The sequence below is a fragment of the Triturus cristatus genome, chromosome 7, assembly GCF_964204655.1.
Source record: "Triturus cristatus chromosome 7, aTriCri1.1, whole genome shotgun sequence".
NCBI lineage: Eukaryota > Metazoa > Chordata > Amphibia > Caudata > Salamandridae > Triturus > Triturus cristatus.
The window spans coordinates 58,066,443-58,082,138 of NC_140590.1; the positions used below are offsets into that span (position 1 = coordinate 58,066,443).

The 15,696-nt window shown below is 53.5% G+C and overlaps 2 protein-coding genes across 3 annotated transcripts in view; one reads left to right on the forward strand and one right to left on the reverse strand.

Moving 5' to 3' along the window:
* The window catches only part of LOC146808800 (guanylate-binding protein 3-like), an 81,153-nt gene that overhangs the window by 61,738 nt on the left and 3,719 nt on the right, over nucleotides 1-15,696 (reverse strand). Inside the window, exon 1 of one of the 2 annotated variants that reach the window (XM_085615622.1) lies at nucleotides 7,154-7,398. The exons of the other annotated variant lie outside the window; for it this stretch is intronic. The gene's annotated coding sequence lies outside the window, so the exon portion shown is untranslated. Of the gene's footprint in view, nucleotides 1-7,153; nucleotides 7,399-15,696 lie in introns of those variants that run through there. 2 annotated transcript variants of the gene reach the window in all.
* LOC146808801 (guanylate-binding protein 3-like) overlaps nucleotides 7,321-15,696 on the forward strand; it is a 120,771-nt gene continuing 112,395 nt past the window's right edge. Inside the window, exon 1 of the mRNA XM_085615628.1 lies at nucleotides 7,321-7,450. The gene's annotated coding sequence lies outside the window, so the exon portion shown is untranslated. The remainder of the gene's footprint in view (nucleotides 7,451-15,696) is intronic.

Sequence of the window (15,696 nt, forward strand, 5' to 3'; positions counted from 1 at the left end):
TTAACTTTAAACATATTTTCGTAACTGTACCTAAACAATAAGTAGAACCGGAAGGGACAGAGTAGGATAGGTGATGCAAGCAAGGTTTTCTGCAAGCCAAAGACTGGTTTTGTAAGTACAAGGATAAAGAATCCGTGGGGATCAATGAGAAATAAACCAAGCTAATCACTCCAGATGAGGAGTTTTTTTAAATTTTTGATGAAACGGTGATATGAGGCTTACCAGGTATTGGTGTGCAGTTAGTCAGGGTGTAAGAATGAATTTAACAGATTGTACACGTCTTATGATTCATTAACACATTGTATGTTGATCAACACTTCTCCTCTATGACAGCATGTTATTAGGCAGTCTCTGGCTAGTTTGGTGGTTCATTTAAAGCCAGTGATGCCACTCATGTTCTTTGAGGCCCTTTTCCACTGTTTCCAGGCCTAGGATTAGAGCACGTTCCTCTTTGCGGAGACGAAGTTCTAGATTTCTGCCTCGTTTGTGTTGTTTCAGTTTTTTTAGACCTACAAAGGAGAAGGTTCGCTGATGGCAGTGATGTGTTACAAAGTGTTCCACCAGTGGTTGCCTAGTATCTGATTTGTTAATAATTTTGGTAGTGTTCTTGAATACGGATTTTCAAACGCCGAACAGTGCTCCCAATGTAGTGTTGGTCACAAGAGCAAGAAATAAGATAGATGACATTGGTGCTTTCACAATTGATAAAATCGTTTATTTTGTGCAAATGGCCATTGATTATGACTTCCATGGTTCTTGATTTGCCCAGTTGGCATATTGAACAGTTCGAGCAGGTATAGAAGCCTTTAGGTTGTTGAAGAAAGTTAGTAGGTTCTGGTTTGATTCCCAAAAAGGATGGACATAAGATGTCCCTCAAATTTTTATTTTTTTAACCATTCTTTTTATTAAACAAACAACTGAAGATTGGTACATTACAGAGGAGCCAAGCAGTATACACTTTACATCATGTATGAATGGAAGGATATACAGACAGCATATATGGGTGGAACATCACGGCTGAGTAGGGTCATCATGGTCTACATTTCGAGGTGGTGTGCATAGCTCTCCTCTAAAAGCATTCCACGGGTTCCAAATAAGCGACCACTTCCTAGGGCACCCTCGTGCCAGATACACTGTCTTTTCTCTAAACATAGACCAATCGAGATATTTCTCCCATTCTTCCACCTTGGGTGGGTGGGCAGCCCCCCATAGTTGAGCTATGTCCCTCAAATGTTTGCTTCTAGAAACACTGAGCTGGGGCGTGTCATGAAGCACATTTGATATTGTTGTATTTTCTTTCAAAAGGTGCCAGTTTTTATTGAGAGTTTTTCTGATATATTGATGTCCATTGTTGTATTGTGTGGTGAATCGGAGCACTGATTTTCAATCTCTGGTACGATTGTTGTGCAGCAGCAGATGTCGTTCAGTAGCAGCAAACAGTTTCTGAGCCTTAAGGACTTGTGTTTTAGATCCTCGTTGTTTCAGACGCTGGGTTATTTCATTGGAGTTTACCGTGTATTCTTCGTTTGAGCTACAATTCATGCACGCTCAACGGTATTCTCCTGCTGGAATGTTAATGTTGTTTGGACGACTGCTGGATGCATGTAAAATGGAATTTGCAGAGGTTGATTTTCTGTGTATTTTAGTGTGCAATTTATTGTTCTCAATGTAGATTGTTAAATCTAAATATTCAATTTCGGTTTTTGAGATAGTATATGTGATGTCAATTCCCCATCTGTTGGGGGTGAGGGAGTCGATGAACAGTTCAGAAGTTCTTCTGGTCCTTGCCAGACAAGCAGGATATCATCAATATACCTTCACCACATTATAATATTACTGGTGAGATCATCTGATCTTTCTCCCCATAGCCAATGTGTCTCCACCTCACCCATCAGGAGGCAGGCATACAGAGGTGCAAATTTTGCCCCCATGGCAGTACCCTGGAGTTGTCTAAAAAAGTTGCCATTGAAAAGAAAGTAATTGTTAAATCGGCAAAAGTCAAGCATGCCCAGTATCATATTATTTCTGGCTGTAAGATGGACTGATCTGTAGAGATTTTCTAATTGCTGCAAGTACTTCTGTGTGTTTGATTGAGGTATAAAGACTAGTGACATCAATTGAGGACAGTACATAGTCATCTTGCCAGACTATGTTCTCTAGTTTTTTGCAGGACATCTTTGGTGTCTTTAATGAAGGAGGGAAGGTCCTGCATGAGGGGTTGTAGCTCTGTGTTGATGAAAGCACCCACATCGAACAAATGGAGTCAATTCCTGCGATGATTGGTCTGCCTTTAGGTATTCTTCCTGGTTTATGTACCTTCGGTAGAAGGTAGAGAGTTGGAGTAACCTGATCTTTTTATGTACAAGAGTTGTTTTTCCTCCAAGGTTAAAACCTCTTTATTATATAGGCATTTAGGAGTTGAAGAAGTTCTTCTTGGATTTATTTTGTGGGGTTATGATCAAGTTTCTGATAGCAGGTTGTGTCTCCTAGTTGTCTCTGGGCCTCTGCCAAGTAGTCTGAAGTATCTAATACAACAACGTTCCCTCCTTTGTCCGCTTCCTTGATGGTTAGGTTGGGATCATTTCTTAGTTCAGTCAGGGCTTTTCTTTCTTTGTTCGTTATATTTTTCGATGCATATTTCTGTTTGGATTGCAATTTTTGGAAATTCTTTATCCAGATCTTTGTTCACTGCTTTGAAAAACAGGTCTATAGAGTTACTAGACGGTAGAGCTGGTGAAAATGTGGATTTCTTTTTGAGAGGTTTTGGTCTGGAGTGAAAGATATCTTTTCCCAATTCCTCAGCAGTAGTTGTCAGGGATTCCAAGTTATCTGGTACATCATCTCTAGATAAGTTTGTCAATAGATTGAGGTTTTCTAGATCTTGTGCAGTGAGGGCACTCCTTTGTTGGTCACTTACTATTGAAGCAGGCCGCGAGGGGTTGTCTGAGAAGAAAGAATGCAGCTTTAATATCCTCGTAAACTTGAAAAGATCAACCTTAGTTTGGACGAGATCCCAGTGTCCTGTAGGGCAAAATGATAAAACTTTATTGAGGATTTGGTTATGAGTCTCAGTAAGTATGGTTCAGGAGAGATTGATCACCAGATTGTTGGGCAGTATTTCTGAATGTGACTCGTGTGTTGTGTAATTACTTTTTTCTTGCTCTTGTCTGTACACCAACGCCACTTGATTTTGGTGTCGAGGGGTTGGGTGGTCTGGTGCGATTGTCTTGGGCGGTGCGCAGGCGATGTCGTTGGACTTCCTCACGAAAAATTCCCTTCGGACGGGTATTGCTGGTAGTTGCTAGGTGTTCCACAGATTCTGCTTCAGAAGATAAGGGAGTGTCCGTTGAGATGTTTGGGTTGGTCGATGAAGTTGTTGTGGTGATGTTATCATATTTTTGGGCGAATGTGTAAACTCTGCCCGATTGGTTATCAGTCAAGTCTCGTCGGAATTTCCGATTTTTTCTTTGTATTATGTCCTCTTCATGTTCATGCAAGAGTTTATTTAGAATTACATAATTTCTTATTGTGATTTCACCCCAGTTTGCCTCCTCGATTCTTTTCGAAAGGGCGTCAACTTCCAGTTTGTTTTTGTCAAATTCCTCTTGGGCTATGTCTATTAGCTGCCGTAGCATGTTGTTTGAGGCTGTACGCAAGTTTTCCTCCCAAAGTTGTAATTTTTCCGGAGCCGTGGCCTCTATCTGACGCTTGAATAGAATGACTAGGTACTGTATATTTATCACCCGACTTAGGCAACATTCGTATAAAGCATGCCTTGACCTTGCATGAACTCATTTAATACTGAATGTGAAGACCTCCTGCAGATCACACCATTAATGAGATTAACAGAATAGGGCCTATACCACTGCATTACCATTATTACTTTTAGACCTTTGACACCGTAACGCCCCGTTGACAGTCAATGTTGCCAATACGCCTGTGCCAGCACCTACACTCGTTTTCCTTTCTATTTTCTCTCTAAAAGCAAATGCATGTATAAACTACTCCTGATCTGTTCTTTTACACTCTTTTCACATATGTTTTGTCCAAGGAAACTCTTTTCAGATTCTCTTAGATATTTTAGGTATGAATTCAATAAAATATATTTTAAATTCTATTTTTCATCTATTTTTCACTTTAACACTTTGTCGGTGTCCTTCTCTTTGGGAGCTTCTTGTTTTGTGACTTTTCAGTATTGACCCCTCCTTTTCTTTACTCACAGCCTTGAGAAATCCCTGGCTCAACTTGCCATATAGGGCGAAACACGCGTCGGCTGTTCTCCTTTAAAAAAAACTCTTAGTGTGGAAAGTTAAAAAAGAGTGAAATGGATCGAATCAAGTGGTGAATGTAAATATAAATATATATTTTCACTCAAACCAACCTGGATTACTGTGTTGTGTCATAATAAGGAATTACCCTACTGAGCAGAACAGACCTTTTGGAAAGGAGGAGCATGCGCTCATACCCCCACTCTTACCAATATCACACACCGAGCAGCATAAAAAGGTACAGATATTACAAGTTTAGAGTCTTACTGATGCAACATTATAAGTAGGGCTCCCTGTTTTCCGTTTTCACTGATTTTTACAGATAAATACAGACAGAAAACTATTTATTTTCCTATCTGAATTTAATTTTAAATACAGAAAAATACGCAAACTAGGTCTTCTTTGGATGATTTTTTCTATAGTCAATCATGAGTGACAGGTCAGTAGGAGTACAGATTGAGAGGTAGGGGAGATGAAAAAAGACAACAGATTTCCTAATTAAATGCAGATCTACAGTTATTGATGCTACAATGCAAGTGTTTTCAGATAACGCTATTGCGCTGTATACTGCTGAAGTCTTTTGGACATTCAAATGCGAGTATACATTTATCAGTCAAATAATTGTGGAAAAATACCCCGTGCAGCTTCATTTACACAGAAAACAAAATAAAAATGGATAAATGCAAAAAAAATTAGCAAAAAATAAATATGGATAAACACAGACGGAAATGTAGAAAAATAAATACCATAAAATCGGGAGCCCTAATTATAAGGGAATCCATACATAACTAACAACCACTGGTCTAAAAAGGAGACAATTATATTATACAACACAAACGAGACAAAAATGCACCCAGGATCACATGTTAGAATAATATTGGAAGGACTGATACATCTTACTACGAAATATTTCGTTGGAGCGAGACATTATAGACTTGAGAGCCTCCAAAGCAGAACATATATTATGTTTGAGAAACAGGGGCCTTAAAAGTGACGACCTCCAGTCGGTAACACAGGACAAACAAAAAGTACACGGTTGAGATCTTGAATTTGTAGTTGGCAAAACTCTCACATTCTCTCCTTTTTCTGGACTTTATCCCAGATAACAGAGATGATGTGTAGGGGGAGCAAATCCACTCTCAGTTAAATAGCCAACCTCCTGACCCATGAGGCAAATTCCAGAATAAATAATGCGGAGGTTTATTCCCCAAGTTGCTCTCCTGGACCAACAGGTTACGCTGATTGACTGTCGTAAAGTAACGTCTCTGACCTGACTTATTTTAAACAACGGTTTTTAGTTCTCGCCTGACCCAGCGCATGCGCTGTGTCTGGCGAGACTTTTTGTGAGGGCTCAAAAAAGTGCTACCACTGTAGCCTAGAGCTACAGTGCATGTGCGCGGGCCTCACTTTCGCGGCAGCATGGCCGCTTTGATGTTTGATCGCGAACGCGATCACTTTCAATGTTCTCCGTGAGCCATTTTTTTTCTCCAGTTTATTACTTCTATGTAGTAATGGTAGCACCCGTGCGCCGCCATTACTATAGAGCACTAATAAACAGAAACAAGCATTGGCATAGCCAATAGTTCTCGCTTTTGGGACCTTATAAGCATTTAGTTATGCAACTGTTGCATAGCTAAACACTTCTAAGGTCCCAAAAGCGAGACCTACTGGCTATGCCAATGCTTGTTTATTATAGCTCCTTATAGCAGACTTTGACATGGGGGTGGGTAGGAGGGGGCCTCGTTCAAATCGAGCACAAAAGCGTATTTCGCCCGCTCAAAGGCCCTATAAGGGCCTGGGGCGAGCACAGACACCTGGAGCTGCTGCCCCGAGTGTGGCAAGCGCTACAAGAGAGTGTCTGGCCAGTTCAGAGGGAATGCAACGGTGTGTGTCCCTGGGACAGAAGGGGTAAGTCACCTTGTCCTGGAGAACAGGCCCAGTAAACCTTTGACTGCTCCAAGAAAAGGCTTCCCTTAAAGACCCCAGCTGAGGGGCGTAGGTTAGGTTTACTTTTCTTTATCAAGTTCCTTACTCTCAGAGCTTCTTGCCGCTGTATTTAAAACCAACCTTGCGGGTGGCTTAAAGTTGTGCTCCTGGTCCCTCAGGGAGTGCTGTCGTGGGCCTTGAGGTGACGTCACCTCCATGGGGAGGTCTCTCTCTCTCTCACATCATCCCTCTCCAACGCCTTCCGTCCTTGTGCACTCCGTTTGTAGCCAGCCCGGCCACTTAGAGGCTGCGCATCTTACAACTGTTGAGAGCCACAGCTGGTGGAAGGTAAGACTGCAAGTACCAGAATGCAAAGCAGACCCATAGGGTCAACTGCTCCATAGTAACGTGGGAAAGGAGCGTTTTGAACTAGTATGCTGTGTCCCCCGCCCATCCCCATCCCCCCCCCCCCCCACACAGCTATGCTCCTAGTCCGCTGACTTCCCGGAATAGCCACCCTCTCCCCATTTAAAACTCTTGGGGTGAGAATACCCTCCAAATGTCCCCATGTCACGTCTGCCACTTAAACGAGACCAGGCTTTTAAGCCACAGGAAAAGTGCATGCTGGGTCTCGTAGTTTCGCTTTTAACATCGCAGGTATTGGTCAAGCAGCAAGACTCACCGAACCGCGACGAATGAGAGGGGCCACTTGGCAGCCATTAATTACAGCTCCTCTGGGGTAACATTAGACCACCCCCCCCCCCCCTTCCTCTCGCTTTGTATTAGCAAACACGGAAAGTGACGAAAACAATTTTTTTTTTTTAATGACGGCAGTGCGCTCTATTAAAGAAAATGTAGCGCCCCTCCCCACATCACCCCCCTGAGCCCGAAGCCCCAACCACTCGAGTAATGATGGGTACAAGGGCTGGGGTGTAGGAGACAGAAAAAATACAACTGACCTGGGGTCTGCAGACCGAGGTGACTGCTGGTGAGTGAGAGCTCGGCCCTCCCGAAGAGACTGCTGGGGAGTGAGGGCTCAGCCTGGGACCTTCCGAGGTGACTGCTCGTGCTGGTGAGTGAGAGCTCGGCCCCTCCCGAGGTGACTGCTGGGGAGTGAGGGTTACTCTGCCGCAGAGTGAGCACTTTGGGCGCTCTTGGACTCTGCACTCAGTCCCTCCTTGTCTCCGCCCTACGGACTCAGAGTGAAACTGAAAGTGGAAGCGTCTTCGACGGGCTCTTTCCGAGCATTATAGAAGGTGAGAGACTGCCAGGCACTTTAAAGGCGCCATGTGACTGCCGGCAGAGCGGAGACAGCACGAAGTTGACACAAACCCAAGTTCTGAGAGAGGCTGGGTACGGTCACCTAAAACAGCGCATAGCAAGAGACTGCCAGGAAACAACAGTGAGCCGTAGACTGCCAGCTGGTATCGAGCTGAGAGTGCGGGGGTGGGAGGGGGCTGAGCCTTACACATGAGACCACCCTCAAAGTCAGCAATGCTCTCACGAGCCTTAGAAATGTCTGACCCCAAAACAGTGCAGGAATGGCTGAATCTTCTCATTTCCGCAGGACAGTGGGGTCTCGTCTCTCCAGCGGGACAGTAGTGTGTGCTCTCCCCAGCAGGACAGTGGTGTGTGCTCTCCCCAGCGGGACAGTGGGGTCTCCTCTCCCCTGCTGGACAGTGGGGTCTTCTCTCCCCTGCGGGACAGTGGGGTCTGCTCTCCCCTGCGGGACAGTGGGGTCTGCTCTCCCCTGCGGGACAGTGGGGTCTGCTCTGTCCTGCGGGACAGTGGGGTCTGCTCTGTCCTGCGGGACAGTGGGGTCTGCTCTGTCCTGCGGGACAGTGGGGTCTGCTCTGTCCTGCGGGACAGTGGGGTCTCCTCTTCCCCTGCAGGACAGTGGGGTCTCCTCTCCCCTGCAGGACAGTGGGGTCTCCTCTCCCCAGCTGGACAGTGAGGTCTCCTCTCTCCTGCAGGACAGTGAGGTCTCCTCTCCATAGCTGGACATTGGAGTCGCCTCTCTCCTGCAGGACAGTGGGGTCTCCTCTCTCCTGCAGGACAGTGGGGTCTCCTCTCCCCGGCTGGACAGTGGGGTCTCGTCTCTCCAGCGGGACAGTAGTGTGTGCTCGCCCCAGCAGGAAAGTGGGGTCTGCTCTCCCATGCGGGACAGTGGGGTCTGCTCTCCCCTGCAGGACAGTGGGGTCTGCTCTCCCCTGCAGGACAGTGGGGTCTGCTCTCCCCTGCAGGACAGTGGGGTCTGCTCTCTCCTGCGGGACAGTGGGGTCTGCTCTCTCCTGCAGGACAGTGGAGTCTCCTCTCTCCTGCAGGACAGTGGGGTCTCCTCTCACCAGCGGGGTCTCCTCTCCCCAGCTGGACAGTGGGGTCGCCTCTCTCCTGCAGGACAGTGGAGTCTCCTCTCTCCTGCAGGACAGTGGAGTCTCCTCTCTCCTGCAGGACAGTGGGGTCTCCTCTCCCCAGCTGGACAGTGGGGTCTCCTCTCTCCTGCAGGACAGTGAGGTCTCCTCTCCATAGCTGGACATTGGAGTCGCCTCTCTCCTGCAGGTCAGTGGGGTCTCCTCTCTCCTGCAGGACAGTGGGGTCTCCTCTCCCCGGCTGGACAGTGGGGTCTCGTCTCTCCAGCGGGACAGTAGTGTGTGCTCGCCCCAGCAGGAAAGTGGGGTCTGCTCTCCCATGCGGGACAGTGGGGTCTGCTCTCCCCTGCAGGACAGTGGGGTCTGCTCTCTCCTGCAGGACAGTGGGGTCTGCTCTCTCCTGCACGACAGTGGGGTCTGCTCTCCCCAGCTGGAAAGTGGGGTCTCCTCTCCCCAGCTGGACAGTGGGGTCTCCTCTCCCCAGCTGGACAGTGGGGTCTCCTCTCCCCAGCTGGACAGTGGGGTCTCCTCTCCCCAGCTGGACAGTGGGGTCGCCTCTCTCCTGCAGGACAGTGGGGTCTCCTCTCCCCCGCTGGACAGTGGGGTCTCCTCTCCCCAGCTGGACAGTGGAGACTCCTTATTTTATTTTAAAAGTTTTAAATAGCGCCAGCTTGACCCGTAGGTATCAGAGCGCTTTACATACATACTGTAAAGAAAAACAGACGGAAATTGCATTACATAGTAGGCAGGCAGTAAGGAAGCAAAACCAGGGATAAAAAAAAATACAGCATGGAAGACAAGGTGGTTAACACAGTCCGGTCACCAACTATCCTTGAATGTCTAGAGAGATGAGTAAACTCAGATATTGAAGTCTAGGTTAGTTGACGTTGGTCAAGAAAGTATTTGTTAAGGAGATGGATTTTCAGGTCCCTTTTGAAACCGGAGAAGGAGGGGTTGCATCTGAGGACTCTAGGGAGAGCGTTCCACATCCTGGGAGCGTTGCCAGAGAACAATCGGTATTGTGTGGTTTTGTTTTTCAGTTTCGGAGGAATAAGAAGGAGTGAGTTGGAGCTTCTCAGCGATCTGGATTGACCTGCTCTTACCAGTTTGTTGTTCAAGTAGTTAGGGGCCGGAGAGTGAAGGGTTTTGTGCGTGAAGCAGGCCAGTTTGTAATTACACCTCCCTTCCATGGGAAGCCAGTTGAGAGAGTTGAGAGCTGGAGTGATGTGTTCAAATCTTTTTACTACAGATACGAGTCGAGCGGCCATGTTCAACACTGCCCTTAGAGGGGCTAGGTGAGCTTTTGGAGTCCCTGTAAGGATGGCGTTCCCGTGGTCTATTTTAGAGAGAACTAGGGATTGGACTACAGTCTTGAGGTCATCATGGGGAAGAAAAGGTTTCAATTTCTGAGGTGTTTTAGAGAGAAAAGAGCACTTTTTGCAGAGTTTTTGATGTGGGCCTCCAAAGATAAGTTCTTGTCAAGGGTGATGCCTAGAGATTTAACTGAGTCGGATAGGACAATGGGGCAGTTTAGGGTGATCAGATTATTGAGCCACTCTTGGATTGTATGATGGTTACTTTTTGGAGAGAATAGGATTAGTTCTGTTTTATCTGGATTGAGTTCTAAGTGGTTAGCGTTGAACCAAGTTTGGATCTCCGCTGGAGAGAGATCCTTTCTCCAGTGGAGTCTCCTCTCCCCAGCTGGACAGCGGAGTCTCCTCTCCCCAGCTGGACAGCGGGGTCTCCTCTCCCCAGCTGGACAGCGGGGTCTCCTCTCCCCAGCTGGACAGCGGGATCTCCTCTCTCCTGCACGACAGTGGGGTCTCCTCTCTCCTGCACGACAGTGGGGTCTCCTCTCTCCAGCGGGGTCTCCTCTCCCCAGCTGAACAGTGGGGTCTCCTCTCCCCTGCAGGACAGTGGGGTCTCCTCTCCCCAGCTGGACAGTGGGGTCTCCTCTCCCCAGCTGGACAGTGGGGTCTCCTCTCCCCAGCTGGACAGTGGGGTCTCCTCTCTCCAGCGGGACAGTGGGGTCTCCTCTCTCCAGCGGGACAGTGGGGTCTCCTCTCTCCAGCGGGACAGTGGGGTCTCCTCTCTCCAGCGGGACAGTGGGGTCTCCTCTCTTCTGCAGGACAGTGGGGTCTCCTCTCTCCTGCAGGACAGTGGGGTCTCCTCTCTCCTGCAGGACAGTGGGGTCTCCTCTCTCCTGCAGGACAGTGGGGTCTCCTCTCTCCAGCGGGGTCTCCTCTCCCCAGCTGGACAGTGGGGTCTCCTCTCCCCAGCTGGACAGTGGGGTCTCCTCTCCCCAGCTGGACAGTGGTGTCTCCTCTCCCCAGCTGGACAGTGGGGTCTCCTCTCTCCTGCAGGACAGTCGGTTCTCCTCTCCCCAGCTGGACAGTGGGGTCTCCTCTCCCCAGCTGGACAGTGGGGTCTCCTCTCCCCTGCAGGACAGTGGGGTCTCCTCTCCCCTGCAGGACAGTGGGGTCTCCTCTCCCCTGCAGGACAGTGGGGTCTCCTCTTTCTAGCAGGGTCTCCTCTCCCCAGCTGGACAGTGGGGTCTCCTCTCCCCTGCAGGACAGTGGGGTCTCCTCTCCCCAGCTGGACAGTGGGGTCTCCTCTCCCCAGCTGGACAGTGGGGTCTCCTCTCCCCAGCTGGAGAGTGGGGTCTCCTCTCCCCTGCAGGACAGTGGGGTCTCCTCTCTCCAGCGGGGTCTCTTCTCCCCAGCTGGACAGTGGGGTCTCCTCTCCCCTGCAGGACAGTGGGGTCTCCTCTCCCCTGCAGGACAGTGGGGTCTTCTCTCCCCAGCTGGACAATGGGGTCTCCTCTCAGCAGTGGGGTCTCTTCTCTACAGGAGGGCAGCGGCGTCTCCTCTCCCCTGTGGGACAGTGGGGTCTCCTCTCTCCAGCCGGGTCTCCTCTCCCCTGTAGAACAGTGGGGTCTCCTCTCCCCAGCGGGACAGTGGGGTCTCCTCTCCCCAGCGGGACAGTTGGGTCTCCTCTCCCCAGTGGGACAGTGGGGTCTCCTGTCTCCAGCGGGGTCTCCTCTCCCCAGCTGGACAGTGGGGTCTCTTCTCCCCAGCTGGACAGTGGGGTTTCCTCCCTCCAGCGGGACAGTGGGGTCTCCTCCCTCCAGCTGGACAGTGGGGTCTCCTCCCTCCAGCGGGACAGTGGGGTCTCCTCCCTCCAGCGGGACAGTGGGGTCTCCTCTCTCCAGCAGGACAGCGGGGTCTCCTCTCTCCTGCGGGACAGCGGGGTCTCCTCTCACCAGCGGGACAGCGGGGTCTCCTCTCACCAGCGGGACAGCGGGGTCTCCTCCCCCGAGTGGGGTCTCCTCCCCCCAGCAGGACAGTGAGGTCTCCCGTCTCCCCAGTGGGACAGTGAGGTCTCCCGTCTCCCCAGCGGGACAGTGGGGTCTCCCACCCTCCTCAGCGGGACAGTGAGGTCAGCCCTCTCCAGCGGGACAGTGAGGTCTTCCCTCTCCCCAGCTGGACAGTGGGGTCTCCCCTCTCCCCAGCTGGACAGTGGGGTCTCCCCTCTCCCCAGCTGGACAGTGGGGTCTCCCCTCTCCCCAGCTGGACAGTGGGGTCTCCCCTCTCCCCAGCTGGACAGTGGGGTCTCCCCTCTCCCCAGCTGGACAGTGAGGTCTCCCCTCTCCCCAGCGGGACAGTGAGGTCTCCCCTCTCCCCAGCGGGACAGTGAGGTCTCCCCTCTCCCCAGCGGGACAGTGGGGTCTCCCCTCTCCCCAGCGGGACAGTGGGGTCTCCCCTCTCCAGCGGGACAGTGGGGTCTCCTCTCTTCTGCAGGACAGTGGGGTCTCCTCTCTCCTGCAGGACAGTGGGGTCTCCTCTCTCCTGCAGGACAGTGGGGTCTCCTCTCTCCTGCAGGACAGTGGGGTCTCCTCTCTCCAGCGGGGTCTCCTCTCCCCAGCTGAACAGTGGGGTCTCCTCTCCCCAGCTGGACAGTGGGGTCTCCTCTCCCCAGCTGGACAGTGGGGTCTCCTCTCCCCAGCTGGACAGTGGGGTCTCCTCTCCCCAGCTGGACAGTGGGGTCTCCTCTCCCCAGCTGGACAGTGGGGTCTCCTCTCCCCAGCTGGACAGTGGGGTCTCCTCTCCCCAGCTGGACAGTGGGGTCTCCTCTCCCCTGCAGGACAGTGGGGTCTCCTCTCCCCTGCAGGACAGTGGGGTCTCCTCTCCCCTGCAGGACAGTGGGGTCTCCTCTTTCCAGCAGGGTCTCCTCTCCCCAGCTGGACAGTGGGGTCTCCTCTCCCCAGCTGGACAGTGGGGTCTCCTCTCCCCAGCTGGACAGTGGGGTCTCCTCTCCCCTGCAGGACAGTGGGGTCTCCTCTCCCCTGCAGGACAGTGGGGTCTCCTCTCCCCTGCAGGACAGTGGGGTCTCCTCTCTCCAGCGGGGTCTCCTCTCCCCAGCTGGACAGTGGGGTCTCCTCTCCCCTGCAGGACAGTGGGGTCTTCTCTCCCCAGCTGGACAATGGGGTCACCTCTCAGCAGTGGGGTCTCTTCTCTACAGGAGGGCAGCGGCGTCTCCTCTCCCCTGTGGGACAGTGGGGTCTCCTCTCTCCAGCCGGGTCTCCTCTCCCCTGTAGAACAGTGGGGTCTCCTCTCCCCAGCGGGACAGTGGGGTCTCCTCTCCCCAGCGGGACAGTTGGGTCTCCTCTCCCCAGCGGGACAGTGGGGTCTCCTCTCCCCAGCGGGACAGTGGGGTCTCCTCTCCCCAGCTGGACAGTGGGGTCTCTTCTCCCCAGCTGGACAGTGGGGTTTCCTCCCTCCAGCTGGACAGTGGGGTCTCCTCCCTCCAGCTGGACAGTGGGGTCTCCTCCCTCCAGCGGGACAGTGGGGTCTCCTCTCTCCAGCGGGACAGCGGGGTCTCCTCTCTCCTGCGGGACAGCGGGGTCTCCTCTCTCCTGCGGGACAGCGGGGTCTCCTCTCTCCTGCGGGACAGCGGGGTCTCCTCTCTCCTGCGGGACAGTGGGGTCTCCTCTCTCCTGCGGGACAGCGGGGTCTCCTCTCTCCTGCGGGACAGCGGGGTCTCCTCTCACCAGCGGGACAGTGAGGTCTCCTCTCACCAGCGGGACAGCGGGGTCTCCTCCCCCGAGTGGGGTCTCCTCCCCCCAGCAGGGTCTCCTCCCCCCAGCAGGACAGTGAGGTCTCCCGTCTCCCCAGTGGGACAGTGAGGTCTCCCGTCTCCCCAGCGGGACAGCGGGGTCTCCCGTCTCCTCAGCGAGACAGTGGGGTCTCCCACCCTCCTCAGCGAGACAGTGGGGTCTCCCCCCTCCTCAGCGGGACAGTGAGGTCAGCCCTCTCCAGCGGGACAGTGAGGTCTCCCCTCTCCCCAGCTGGACAGTGAGGTCTCCCCTCTCCCCAGCTGGACAGTGGGGTCTCCCCTCTCCCCAGCTGGACAGTGGGGTCTCCCCTCTCCCCAGCTGGACAGTGGGGTCTCCTCTCCAGCGGGACAGTGAGGTCTCCCCTCTCCCCAGCGGGGTCTGCTCTCTCCTGCAGGACAGTAAGGTCTGCCCTCTCCTGCAGGACAGTGGGGTATCCTCTCTCCTGCAGGACAGTGGGGTAGCCTCTCTCCTGCAGGACAGTGGGGTCTCCTCTCCCCAGCTGGACACTGGGGTCTCCTCTCTCCTGCAGTACAGTGGGGTCTCCCCTCTCCAGCGGGGTCTCCTCTCCCCAGCTGGACAGTGAGGTCTCCCCCCCTCCTCAGCGGGACAGTGAGGTCTCCCCCCCCTCCTCAGCGGGACAGTGAGGTCTCCCCCCCCCTCCTCAGCGGGACAGTGAGGTCTCCCCCCTCCTCAGCGGGACAGTGAGGTCTCCTCTCTCCTGCAGGACAGTGGGGTCTCCCCTCCTCAGCGAGACAGTGAGGTCTCGCCCCTCCTCAGCGAGGTCTCCCCTCTCCCCAGCGGGACAGTGAGGTCTCCCCTCTCCCCAGCGGGACAGTGAGGTCTCCCCTCTCCCCAGCGGGACAGTGAGGTCTGCCCTCTCCCCAGCGGGACAGTGAGGTCTCCCCTCTCCCCAGCGGGACAGTGAGGTCTCCCCTCTCCCCAGCGAGACAGAGAGGTCTCCCCTCTCCCCAGCGAGACAGAGAGGTCTCCCCTCTCCCCAGCGAGATCTCCCCTCTCCCCATCCGGACAGTGAGGTCTCCCCTCTCCCCAGCGGGACAGTGAGGTCTCCCCAGCGGGACAGTGAGGTCTCCCCTCCCCAGCTGGACAGTGGGGTCTTCTCTCTCCAGCGGGGTCTCCTCTCCCCAGCTGGACAGTGGTGTCTCCTCTCTCTTGCAGGGCAGTGGGGTCTCCTCACCACAACGGTGTCTCCTCCCCACAGCGGGGTCTCCTCTCCCCAGCGGGACAGTGAGGTCTCCCCTCTCCCCAGCGGGACAGTGAAGTCTCACCTCTCCCCAGCGGGACAGTGAGGTCTCACCTCTCCCCAGCGGGACAGTCCCTTCTCCCCAGCGGGACCGTGAGGTGTCCCTTCTCCCCAGCGGGACCGTGAGGTGTCCCTTCTCCCCAGCGGGACAGTGAGGTCTCCCCTCTCCCCAGCGGGACAGTGGGGTCTCCCCACTCCCCAGCGGGACAGTGAGGTCTGCCCTCTCCAGCGGGACAGTGAGCTCTCCCCAGCAGGTCAGTGAGGTGTCCCCTCTCCCCAGCGGGACAGTGGGGTCTCCCCTCTCCCCAGCGGGACAGTGAGGTCTCCCCTCTCCCCAGCGGGACAGTGAGGTCTGCCCTCTCCCCAGCGGGACAGTGAGGTCTCCCCTCTCCCCAGCGGGACAGTGAGGTCTCCCCTCTCCCCAGCGAGACAGAGAGGTCTCCCCTCTCCCCAGCGAGACAGAGAGGTCTCCCCTCTCCCCAGCGAGATCTCCCCTCTCCGCATCCGGACAGTGAGGTCTCCCCTCTCCCCAGCGGGACAGTGAGGTCTCCCCTGTGGGACAGTGAGGTCTCCCCTCCCCAGCTGGACAGTGGGGTCTTCTCTCTCCAGCGGGGTCTCCTCTCCCCAGCTGGACAGTGGGGTCTCCTCTCTCTTGCAGGGCAGTGGGGTCTCCTCACCACAACGGTGTCTCCTCCCCACAGCGGGGTCTCCTCTCCCCAGCGGGACAGTGAGGTCTCCCCTCTCCCCAGCGGGACA